The sequence below is a fragment of the Rutidosis leptorrhynchoides genome, chromosome 9 (assembly GCF_046630445.1).
Source record: "Rutidosis leptorrhynchoides isolate AG116_Rl617_1_P2 chromosome 9, CSIRO_AGI_Rlap_v1, whole genome shotgun sequence".
NCBI lineage: Eukaryota > Viridiplantae > Streptophyta > Magnoliopsida > Asterales > Asteraceae > Rutidosis > Rutidosis leptorrhynchoides.
Genome location: NC_092341.1, coordinates 337,456,762 through 337,469,751, shown reverse-complemented (window position 1 = coordinate 337,469,751; position 12,990 = coordinate 337,456,762). Strand labels below are relative to the sequence as shown.

At 30.3% G+C, this 12,990-nt stretch overlaps 1 long non-coding RNA gene across 1 annotated transcript; it reads right to left on the bottom strand.

The window, feature by feature from the left end:
• Nucleotides 1-11,520: 11,520 nt before the first annotated feature.
• On the bottom strand, nt 11,521-12,768 carry LOC139869364 (uncharacterized). The gene is made up of 3 exons (XR_011766042.1): nt 12,469-12,768; nt 11,949-12,025; nt 11,521-11,821 (listed from the first exon to the last, which is right to left on the bottom strand). It is a non-coding gene; the product is annotated as an uncharacterized lncRNA (long non-coding RNA).
• Nucleotides 12,769-12,990: the final 222 nt, after the last annotated feature.

Here is a 12,990-nt window from a genome sequence, read left to right as displayed (position 1 = left end):
ATATATAGGCACGTATTACATGTCTTTATTTAGAGCTACAAAAAAGTCATCAATAACTTGAATCGATGAGAGCTTCATTCTTTTAAGGAGAAAGAGATAACACTCAAAAATCTGTTGGGTTAATTAGTGATTAACTCTTAATCCATTGGAACAATGGGGATTAGGTGTTCCTAGTCTAAACTCACTCAACTTTGCTTTGTTATATAAGTGGAGATGGAGATTTGTTATTAGCACAAATGAAAGTTGGGCAAAGTTGATTAGTGCAATTCACGAAAATAATCAAGGTGCATATATTCATTGCGACTCAAATGTTCTAGAACTTGGGTTGCTATCTCCAAAATAGTTGGTCATCTCCACTTAGAATACTCGATTGATGCTTCCACCTTCAATTGGGTAATGGTGAAAAAGCTAATTTCTGGTTTAACATGGAGTGTCACTTGCCTCACGATTTCCACACCTACCGTTAATATATAACTACAAAACTCACTAAATAGTTATCAATATATGTCACTGGACGCTACATTCAGAGTACGGTTACCTCTCTATTCATCAATAACGAATGGATTTTTTGTTGGTGCAGAGATCCACGCTACGGGATCGAGGTGGAACATTTGCAGGGTCACAACACCATACTAAATTTTGTCACAGTTTCACATGAACCATATAGATGGACTTGGGATGATGGCACTTTTTCGGTGACTGAAACACGTAAACTAATCGATGTACATGATGCAGCTTCATTCGTAAATACCACTCTGGTGTAAGCATGTCCCCATTAAATCTAGCGCTTGAAGTTCGATCGTCTCACAATAAAGGTTAATTTATGGGTTCGTAGAATCGGTCTAGAAGACACGGGCTGGAGCATGTGTTCTATGTAAGGAAAAAAGAACTTACTATTATTAGGTTTTTACCCAAATTTCCCTAAACCCAGTGGCGAGCCTAAGTAATGAGGTGTGGGGTCCCGTGACGGCGTGACCTCACTAGTCTGAATTTTTTTTTATTACGAAATACTTTTTAAATTGTACAGATAATGCTAAATTTTACCACGGGAACTCATATATTTTTAGAATTTATAGTTTTTTAAAGGTAAACAACCGTTAAAATATCTATTAAATATAATTAGTTGTGAAAAAAAAAATTCAGCACTCCAATAAGTTTCGATTAAAAGTCACTTGAATAAGAAATATCATAAACTAGATGGAGGTCCGGAGTAGCCCACTCCGTTGGGCCAGATAATCGGGATGAAAAACAGTTAAAAAAAAAAACTAAAAGACGAAATAGGTGATGTCGTTGATGTGATGCGAGGTGTATACGAAATAGTTATGTTTTACTACGAAATACTATTAAATACGATACAATTTTACACAAGTTATTTATTTATTTATAGAGTGGATATACCTAAACCTTGCTTCAACACTATAGGCAGTGTACCTAATCGTACAGTAGTGTAGTTTTTAGTAAGTCCGGTTCGTTCCACAGGGAGCTAACCAAGTTTAACGCTATATTTTTAAACTATATTTGTGTATATATATATATACATATATATATATATACACATATATATATATATACATACATATATATATATATATATATATATATATATATATATATATATATATATATATATATATATATATATATATATATATATATATATATATATATATAAGTAGTATTATTATTATTATAAAAAGGGGGTTTTACCGTTTAATGACCGGTTTGTCGATTTAAAACTTTATTCACAATTAAAACCTAATGTAAAATATTAAATATACAAATAACTTAATTTAAAGCGTAAAGTAAATAACGATAATAAAAGTGCGATAATTTAAAGTGCGATAAATAAAATGACGATAAATAAAAATGCGATAAGATATAAAATAAAGAAATTATGCTTATTTAAATTTCCGTAATCATGATGTTTGATGTGTTGATTTTAATTTATTACCATGGGTTAATTGTCCTTTGTCCTGGATTATTCAATATGTCTATACGGTTTTTGTCCATAACAGTCCATCAGTCATAAATATAAAGTGCGAGAGTCCTCGTCAAATTATCTTTATACCCGAAGTTAAATATTCCAACTAATTGGGGACTCGAACTGTAACAAGGTCTTAATACTTTGTTTAATGAATACACCAGGTTATCGACTGCGTGTAATCCAAGGTTTCAATACTTTGTTAACAATTACACCAATTACCCTTGAATGTAATCTACCCCTGTTTCAACGAATCCATTGACTATTAATCCATTCCCGTGTCCGGTAAAAAGAACAATTATTGGTATTTATAGATATCCCGCCCACCATACCCGATTAAGCGTATGTGGTTATTTATAGATACGTCGAATTGTAACCTTTAATATTAAATTAACGAGGTATCGTTTAGTTAATATAAAACCCATTAATAGCCCATAGTCTAATTTCCACAAGTGTTGTTCTTTTGTCCAAACCCCAATTATGGTACAAAGCCCAATTACCCAATCTTAATATTTAGCCCAACATCACGATTACTTCGGCTTAAATAAGCATAATAATAACTTAGCTACGAGACATTAATTTAAAAAGGTTGAACATAACTTACAATGAGTATTAATCGCGTAGTGTTACACGGATAGAATTTCGACTTACAACATTCGCCACAATAACCTTATTATTATTAAACTTAAATTAAAATTAAAATTATAATATATATATATATATATATATATATATATATATATATATATATATATATATATATATATATATATATATATATATATACGTATATATATATACGTATATAGAAAAGAAAGAAAAGGGGTCATGAATCGATCAGAATGCGCGGCCTTTTATAGGCCCACGTTTCACTGTTGAGCTCCGCGAGTGCGGTGGTTTTCTTCATCAGAGCTCCGAGAGTGCGGAGGTCTGGAATCCAGCTTATAGATTAAATCCAAAATGCGGGCTGCGTATAATTATAATATATAATAATATATATAATTAATTATATATTATATTATATTCTTGTGCATAGTTGACTTGTAATTTTTGGTCCATTGCGTCGCGCGCTGAAAGTTGGTTCATGTCTCGGTTCCGAATTTTCGAACGCCTTTTCGTACGATTTAATATCTTGTACTATGTGTTTCACGGCTTGTATTCTTGTAATTTTTAGACGTTTCTCATCAATAATTTGAACAACTTGGATTGTACTTTGTACTTTTTAGCTTTTTGGTCATTTGCGTCTTCAATTCGTCGAATCTGTCTTTTGTCTTCACCCATTAATATTTAAACGAATATCATTTGTAAATAGAACAATTGCAACTAAAAGCTTGTCTTTCTTGAGGGATAATGCTATGAACTATATGTTCGTTTTTAGCATTATCAGTCGTGATGACATCACCCGAGTACTATTCATTGGTGTTGGCTAATATACTTATTGTAAATAAACATAGCTTATAGTAGTATTGTATTCTTATTTAAAATTTTAACCTTTACTCCGTGTAAGCTACGGAGTACATTTTTTCCATTGTCTATTTTTATACTTATATACTTCATTCGTCCCAAATTTATTGTTCATTTTTCCATTTTGAAATATCATAAATTAATTGATCACTTTCATAAATAGAAAATAATAAAAAGATTAAATACTATTATGGCTCTAATGTATGCGAACTAGTTGTGGAGCCCTCGCTTCGCGCCGGAAGCTCCGTTTTGAATGCGAGTTAAAAAAAGTCTTTCCTTTTATGGATCTATTTTGTTAAAAAGAATTTTTTTCGACATCTAACATTTAAGGGTTGTTCCTTTTGTAAAAGTTGCTTCTTTTAGCGTTAAAGTTAGTTGATCTATTTTGTAAAAAAAAAATATTTTTCGACATCTTTTGGTAGCATTGAAGGGTTGTTCCTTTTAAGAAAGTTGCTTCTTTTATCGTTGAAGAAAAAAAAATGTAGCACAGTAGTGGCCTATGTGGGTCATACTGTTTGAGCGCAGTGTAGAAGCCGGTAAAGCGTGGTGAGTGTTTTTGGTGTTAGTGATGGGATAAATAATAATTTATAATATAGGCATAAAGTAGGGGGTTCGATTTGTATTTTAATGAAAGTTAGGGGGTTGGTTTGTAAAAAATGAAAAATTGAATAAGACAAATTTTGTCTATTAGTTATATTGCCTTGGTAATATGATAAAATATTTTTTTTAAACTGTGTGTTTTTTGGTTGAGAGACAAAAAAAAATAAATATACAGGAGACAGGTAGTACATAATCCAAGCGTCGATTTATTGGCGACTTGACCGCCGCTTAGAGCCTATATTGAACTCCAGGCTTGATGTAAAACCCATGGAAACTCGCTCCTACCATTTTCATGACGTCTCGATTTTATTACCTTTTTTTTTTCTTACTATTTTTTGGGCCGGAGGTCCTATTGGGAGCAATCTCTTTATCCGTCGAACAAAGAGAGGGAGGACTTTCTCTACTCTTGTGAGTGTTTCACTCGGGTCGGAGAAATGAGTTTTCTTTATTCTAGAATAGAATAGAGGAAGAGTTGTCTACGCCTCACCTCTCCATACCGGAATTGGGTATGTTGTTGTTGTTGTTGTGCACTAAATCTCCATAACAGCATTCACCAGCCTTCTCTAGCAACCTTCATCGCAGTACTTGCTTTGGCTCTCGCCGGATACTATGCAGTTTCAGGTATATTTGATGGACCTTTCTGGTCATCATCTACAGCAACGGTCGAGATCAACTGAAGAAGATATGCAGCTGTTACCACCACCGGTTCAAATCGGCGTGACTTGTGAAGAGAAATTGAAAGGTTAAGATCGTACTAACTCCAAAAAACATCTGTACATATGTTGTGTTAATTTGTACTCTGTATATTATTAATGCTTTATTTTTCCCTCTATCTGTCTCCGTAGGTTATGTTTTTCAGTTAATTTCTTCAAAACCTTTTTCTGATACCATATAAAAAGTGTATTATTGATGGAATTGATAATTACGATTAACCTATATGTATAGGCTAAGATCGACAATGCTTTTAAACAAGTAACCTAATCATCATATGATTCCGAAACAATATAAACCGACTTAATTGTGATTCTGGGGCTATTGTGGAATTGCATAATTTCAAGTGATCATTGTGGCTTAAAAGTGTGCTCAAAATAACAACCAGCTTCAATATATGTCATTCTGGAAGATGCATTTCGTAAATTATTTCAATTTTTTTCTTTATGAGAAGTTTGTTTCTTGTAAAAGTGCAAATAACAGACAACATATTACATCTCCCAACGGCCTAAAAAAACAATTATAATTTTTTTTTTTTTTTTTTTTGAGAAGTTTAAATGGTACCAAAAATATGGCAAGTCGAAGAAAAGTAGAGGGGTTCAACAACCTTAATTCCTAAAGTTAGGGCCTGTTTATTTATGGATTAATGGACTGAGGTGAATGGTGAACTTTTTCGGTCAGGCATAAATGTTGTTTACTTGGACTATAAATTAATGAAAAGGCTGACTACAAGCATGTGCGGTTAATTCCAAAAACAACACTTGTCCCCATATGGACTATCTTTTTCCAGCTTTTGTCTGTGCTACCCTTCCCTTTTCTTCTTCCATATTCTAGTGATTTATTACCATTAATTCACCATCACTATAATAGATGCAGCAGGGGCTACATTCATATCCTTTTTCAAGTCCCAATTCTTCTCCATTTTTTCCAGAAATTTACCATCTTCATTTTTTTTTTCAGTGACGGGTTTAACTTTTTTTTTCTTTTTTTTCAAGTTATTCGCCATCTCCATCTCCATCTCCATCTCCATGGGATTTATAACAGTGATTCACCATCTTCATTTTTTCAAGCCTCCATTCATCTCCATTTTTTCAAGTGATTTATCATCTCCAATTTTTTTCAGTGATAAACATCTCCTTTTTTCGGTGATTCACCATCTTCATGGAATTTATAACTGTAGATTGATATAACTGTACATAGATCTTGAGGTCAAAAGATGAAGTTTTCAATTTTAATAAAAATATGGGAATTAGGAAATACGAGAAGCTGAGAAAGTAATTGACAAATCTTGTTAGAAATCAGTGTTGTGAATTGATAATTATGGATTGGTTCTTGAATCGTGAAACACTTTTCTAATTAAGTATTTTGCCCCTCACAAGCCTCGGGTTTACAGGAAATTCGAATTGGAATAAGACAAGAACGATTTTATTTTCAAATTCAAGTATAGAGAATCTTTATGTTTCTGTGTATGTGTTGATTATGAAAACAAAATCATATTTCTATATTCTAGTTAATTGGGATTTATTTGAAAACAAAGGTGAACAAGTTATAATTAATAACGGGTTAGAAGAGTGTGGAGTATATGTCTGTAACAGTTAACTTGATACTAATATGGAAATTGTCCACCATTTTCCATTAGGTGTGAACGAAAAGTTGCGTCTTTTCGTTGAAAAGTTACATCTTATGATTGAAAGGTTGCGTCCTTTCACTTACACATTTTCATCCCGTTATTAAGTATAACTTGATTACTTTTGTTTTCAAATAATTCCAAATAACTAAAATGCTTGTTGATAACACAAAAATTACCAACAAATCTTGATTCAGCTAATATCCCCCATGTTCTGTTATTTCAGTTACATTATTATATGAAATGAATGAAACGAAACTAGTGGAGGTCAACTAAGGATAACAGAGGGTCATTTAGGTAATTCATTAGATAATTATAATGAGTTTATGGTCAATTCTGATTGTGTTCATTGGCTCTATCTCCTTGTCCAACTGTTTCTGTATCCAACACTTATAAGTAGGGATGACAATGGATCGGATATGGATCGGGTGCGCCTATATCCATATCCATATCCATTTAAATTTTAAAATCCATATCCATATCCATATCCATTTAAATATAATTCATCCATCCATATCCATATCCGTTGGATTAAGCGGGTTATCGGGTATCCGTTGGATGTTACGTTTTTATAAAAAAAAATACCTATTAAAAAATGAAGTCATCAAAATGTTTTTAACGAAGATGTGTAATATATGTAAGATATATGAAACTATTCAAAAATCGTTATATCTTCGCAATCTATATTTTCGATAATAATTTATAGCTTACAGTGTACACATATAACGATATTTAGATATATAGCATATATTTAAGTAAATATGTATATATTTATATGTATATATGTATTTCGGTTGGTAAATGGACATATCCATGGATGATAAATTGTCATCCATACCCGATCCACTAATTTTTCACATCATCCATATCCATATCCATATCCATTTATCATCCGTTTAGATCATCCATATCCATCTAAATGGATCGGATCGGATGGATATCCGATGGATCGGACATCCATTGCCATCCCTACTTATAAGTACCACAATTTATCAACAGCCCTTTTCATATTACATCTATATATTTTACAAAAAAGCTTTAATCTTTTTACATCCTTTCAAGAATGAAACCGTTTTATGTTCTCGTGTTGGTGATCTTGATATCAAGTTTACACTTGGGGTATTGCAGGACGATCAAAACAACAGCTGTTAAAGAGACCGAAGGAAGAATGTTATTAAGAAAATTTATCGTTTCATATAACACGCAGTTAAGCACAAACTCTTATCGTTTTAAGAAAAATCAAAGCAACAATGGTGGCCCAGTCGATGATTCTGTAGTTCGGGTCCCAGCCGGACCAAATCCACTTCATAATTGATGAAGTTCTTTTAGCTAAAAATCTGTTCTTGTAACTTAATATAGAATTAGCAACGTGTTTACTTTTTCTTATTATGATACAAACTTAAACTTATGTACTATAGATATAGATATAGATTATGTAGGATACGCAAGTTTTTTACCGTTATCTACACAGAAAGATACAATATACTTAATCAACAACATAACACAATCCAAACTACCATTAGTCATGTAATTCAGAATTTTGACTTTTGAAGCAGAATACTAGAAATCTAAAAAAAAGTGACAAAATTTGTGCAAAAAAGTATACTGTATAATTTGTCTAAGTGCATTCAAGTATTCACAAGTACATCAAAAGATGACATTTTAACAACTAGAACTTAGCTAACAGAAGCTCTTGAATTTAATAACGATGTGATCATATAATATACTGTACATGATAAATATGTAGAATAAGAATATACTCCATTGATATCATGTGTTTGACATTACATATGGTCATCAATTTGAAAGGGTAAGTTGGACTATAAGGGATAATACACACATGATTTGAAGTCAAAGCCAGATAAGATATAATCCAAAAAAATTATCTAGATAAAACATATAAAAAATCTCATTTCACTTGTTTGAATTCGATTGATGAGAGGGAAAACAGAACCTGAATCGCAGCTTCATCATCGGTAGGCAGCTGGTGATTTTAAGATAACAGATAAATATGCTTTCTTTAAAGTCAAATGCCATTAATGTGTCATTTATTCAGAAATAAACTTAAGATACTACGTTATTTAATCTTTGTAAGCAAAGATTTATATATTATTACTTTCTTATCTTAGCTAAGCATGTATCAAATTCTAAAAAAAAATTGTAGCCTGCAGAATGACATCAAGCTGCCGGCTATACTTGATATTGACCCTGTTTCAGAAAGGTACAAACTTGTTCATAAATTTTTATTATGTGTTTGTTCTCCAAAGCTTACACTCAGCATAACGGCTTGCTCGTAAACGTTCGCAGAAAAACGTCAAAATAAAAAGAATTAAATAAAGTTTACACATGTGTATGAGAACCGTATCTTCGCTGAACAATCTGTTTTCTTTTTTCTTCTTAATTTCAATTTAAGGTACGCATACGAAATGGCCTGCATATGTTCAACAATACTAATTTTAGTTTGAAACAATGAACAGCATGAACTGATCATGAATTCAAAAATTAAAAGTCAACTGTTAAAAATGTCTTAAGATGATACCTTACTTGTTAAGCATGCTCAAAAGATGATGTTTTTGAGGTCCATTACATACTAAAATACCCCTTCAAATAAGTCAACTTCTTTACTAAGGCCAAATATGCAACATGTCAAAAGGAGATGCATGTCACAAAATTAAGAAACTATTAATTGTTGGTACAAAATTCTAAAGTTGACCTTTTTTAAGTATGAAATTTGTCTATAAATAGACATCATTACCAACCTTAAAACATATTCAGTTTTCTCAAATTTCTAACATTTTCTTTTTTGTCTTTTGATCTTTTTTTGTAAATAACCAAATATGAATTTGAAAGTTTCTGGTTCATCTTTTGTACTTATCATTCTTCTTATATCGTTAGCACATATGTCGAGTTGCAGAAACATACCTAAACATGCAACCAAAGAAGATAATGAAAAAAGAATACGAGCCCATTTCATTTCAACTTTTCAAAGATACTTTCACACGAAACCGAGGTTCAAGAGCGAAAGGAACAGTAATGCTTACGAAGTATCTCACCGGCTAGTCCCTTGTGGACCTAACCCACTTCACAACTAAGTGGTTTTGTAGTTAAAAAGTCGAGCACAAAGATGCAGGGATAAATTTTCTTGTATTGATATGTAGGTTATTTATATTCTTTTTTGGTAATTTTTGTTTAGTATTCAGATTCAGATTGTAAATGATTACTCGAGCCCATTTTTATGTGTATTTCCATCAATGAAAAGAGTATACCTTGTAGTCTTGTACTCCGTATCTTGCAAATGTATTTCATCAAGATACCTTGTAGGCTTGTATCTTCATCAAGTATTTTCATCAAGATACCTTGTAGGCTTGTATCTTCTTCAAGTATTTTCATCAAGATACCTTGTAATCTTGTATCTTGCAACATGTTTCACGCTTGATATTGATATTGATATTGATATCTACTACTAAAGGGAAAAAAAATTGATATGTTGACTCGAATTTATTTGTCTATAGATTTAAAAATGTAACTAGTAACAATGAAAAATTATTTGGAAACAATTTAGAGGAAAAATTCAACTAACAAAAATCAAATCTTATGGATTGAGTAGTAATTAAATATAAGCTGATCAAATATTACGTGCATCTGTTCTTGAAAATCCTAGGGTGATACAACTGATCAAGTAGTATATTTGGATGTAGTTGTATCAACATCCTAGGGTGATACTTGATACTAGTATAATTTAATTTAATTTAATTTTTTATCTTTAACAATGATCCGAAAAGATAACATAAAATACACAATTTGACAATAAAGGTAATATATATGAGTTTTTCAATTGCGCTGAAATGACTATGTGTTTTAGTTTTTGCTCGAAAAAGATTATGATTTGAAAAGTGTTGCAACCGAGGTAACATCGTCAAATTTATTAACGATATCGTCAAATTTATTAACGATTGTTAGTTAAATTTCGTTAATTACTCACATGTGCTTAACATGTAAGAGACAAAATTACACGGTTGGTCCCTGAACCTTATAATTTTTAATAATAGTGAGTAAATAAATAAGTAATAAAATAATAAATAAGTAATAAAGTAAAAAAAATTGAAAATAAATAAAAATAATAAAAATTAACAAATTACTTTTACATCATTAATTTTTTTATTTTTCATTTTTTTAGTTTTTTATAAAAATAAATAAAAACTTCAAAAAATAAAATATTAGTTTAGAATGTAAAATAATAAAATATACAAAAGTAATTTTTTAAAATACAAATTATAAAAAATAATTTTGTAATTTTATTATTATTGTATTTATTTTTATTTTTCTAATATTTTAACTTTATTTTTTATTATTTTTATCTATTATTTATTTATTATATATTTATTATTTTTATTACTTTTTTATGTATTTTTTATTTATTTATAAGGTTCAGGGACCAACCGTGTAATTTTGTCCCTCATATGTCGAACACATTACTTAACAAAATATCACTAACAGGCGTTAGTAAATTTGATGAGGTCGTTAAAAAATTTGACGCTATCACCTCAATTACATTGCAAAAGTTTTCTAATTATAATTCTTTTCGGACCAAAATTGAAACGTTGAAACTTTTTTCTAATTATAATCCTTTTCGGACGAAAATTGAAACACGTAGTCGCGTTAAGGCAACTGAAAAACCCATATTACCGTTTTAGTCAAATCGTATATTTTATGTTACTTTTTTGGACTATTTGTTCCTCATTGTTTGACTATAACTAGTTTATCAACGGTTTTTTTACATGTGACCTATTTAAACTTGTAAATTGATTTACAGACAAAATTGATTTATTTTGTGATCATTCTTGACCATTGTTTGACTATTCAATATGTGTTGTTAAAATTGATTTATTTTGTGATCATTCTTGACCATTGTTTGACTATTCAATATGTGTTGTTTTTGAGATTTGAACCGAGTTTTTTTTGTAAAGATACAAGAACACCAACCAGGCAACCATTATATCGTGTTGCAATGATTATGTGACCACGTACATGTTTATATTAAGTTAGGTTGGTGGCAACCTAGAGATAATAATAATTATTATTATCATTATTAATAATTAATAATAATTAATAATATAATATAATTGAAGACGACATAAACTTAGATATTTAATGTATATATCAGGAGTTGAAATGCAAACCAACAAAATTAATTGAGGTTGTTGTTGGTGTTACAGTAAGTAAAATATCTAATCTAGTACGAAGTACAAATTAGTATCAATAAATCAATACTTAACTATCTTCCTAAACCTTATCCAAACATGAAGAAACATCATTTCTGTATGCAATGGCCAATGACTAAATGATGCATGTATTTTTGGACTTGAATGATGATGATTAATTCAGTCGTTCGATCATCGCGATTCGATGTCTTTTCAGAGTTTGATTTCTGGAACTATCTGCAAAACACAATACGACACATACGTAGTTATTTTAAGTGTACGTCTATTAATATTTTAATATTAACAATTAACAATTAACAATGATAATGATAATAAAATAATATTTCAAGTTTACAAAATATACCTGATCATCTTGAGATGAAGAAGAGGATTGTTGGATGCATAATCTTCTAACTCTTTTGGTTCTGTTATCCAAATTATCTAATCAAGTAAAAGCAGCATTAGGTCAATCATACATCATAAAAAAAAACTGCCTTTCAAAAAATAAATAAATAAATAAATAAATAAATAAAAAATCGTACATCATATATCATCTATACCTTCTATTGATATATATATATATATATATATATATATATATATATATATATATATATATATATATATATATATATATATATATATATATATATATATATATATATATATAATGTAGTTTTAACAAATAAGAATTTTTCTAACAACTTGTTTATCATTTCTATAAAAACATCGTACAAAATGATTATATAATTATACAAATTATAGATATTTATTTTTAAATGACGGTTATTTAAAATTATATACTCCCCTAACATTTTATGTACGTTTAACGATAGTAGATAAATCAAAAAGAACAGATAATTAATTGAGTAGTTGATATATACCTGATGAAAAATATCTTTTATTACCAACCGCCGTCTTCAAATCCGACGTGGATTCACAAGCATCCGGCAAGTATCGATCTAATGGAAGACGACGACCGTTGTCAAGCATTGTTCGAACAAACATAGCTTCTACCGATTTCAAGTAACAAAGGTGTCGCTCGTTTGTCCATTTATTTTCAATTCGATTTCTATTTTTCATTAAAAATTCCGGTGATAGGGAAAATGTATTTTTCCGATCAAGCAATTTTTCCGTTTGTTTTCTGTTGATATAGCGCAGCAATTTAAGGACCCGCTCTCACTTTTATTATACGGAGTATGTTCTTTTTTCCACGTTACGCAATGTTAATTTTATACTGCAAGTGTCACGCGCTAGAAGAGGTGTGGTACATTCTACGCGCTATGTGACTCGTACACGTGTCCTAAATAGAAGTGCGTGTATATCAGTTATTAATACAGAGAAAGGTAATATTAAACCCGGCAGCGAAAATATCTGGAGGAATGCTTTATTGTTTTTCAGGATAT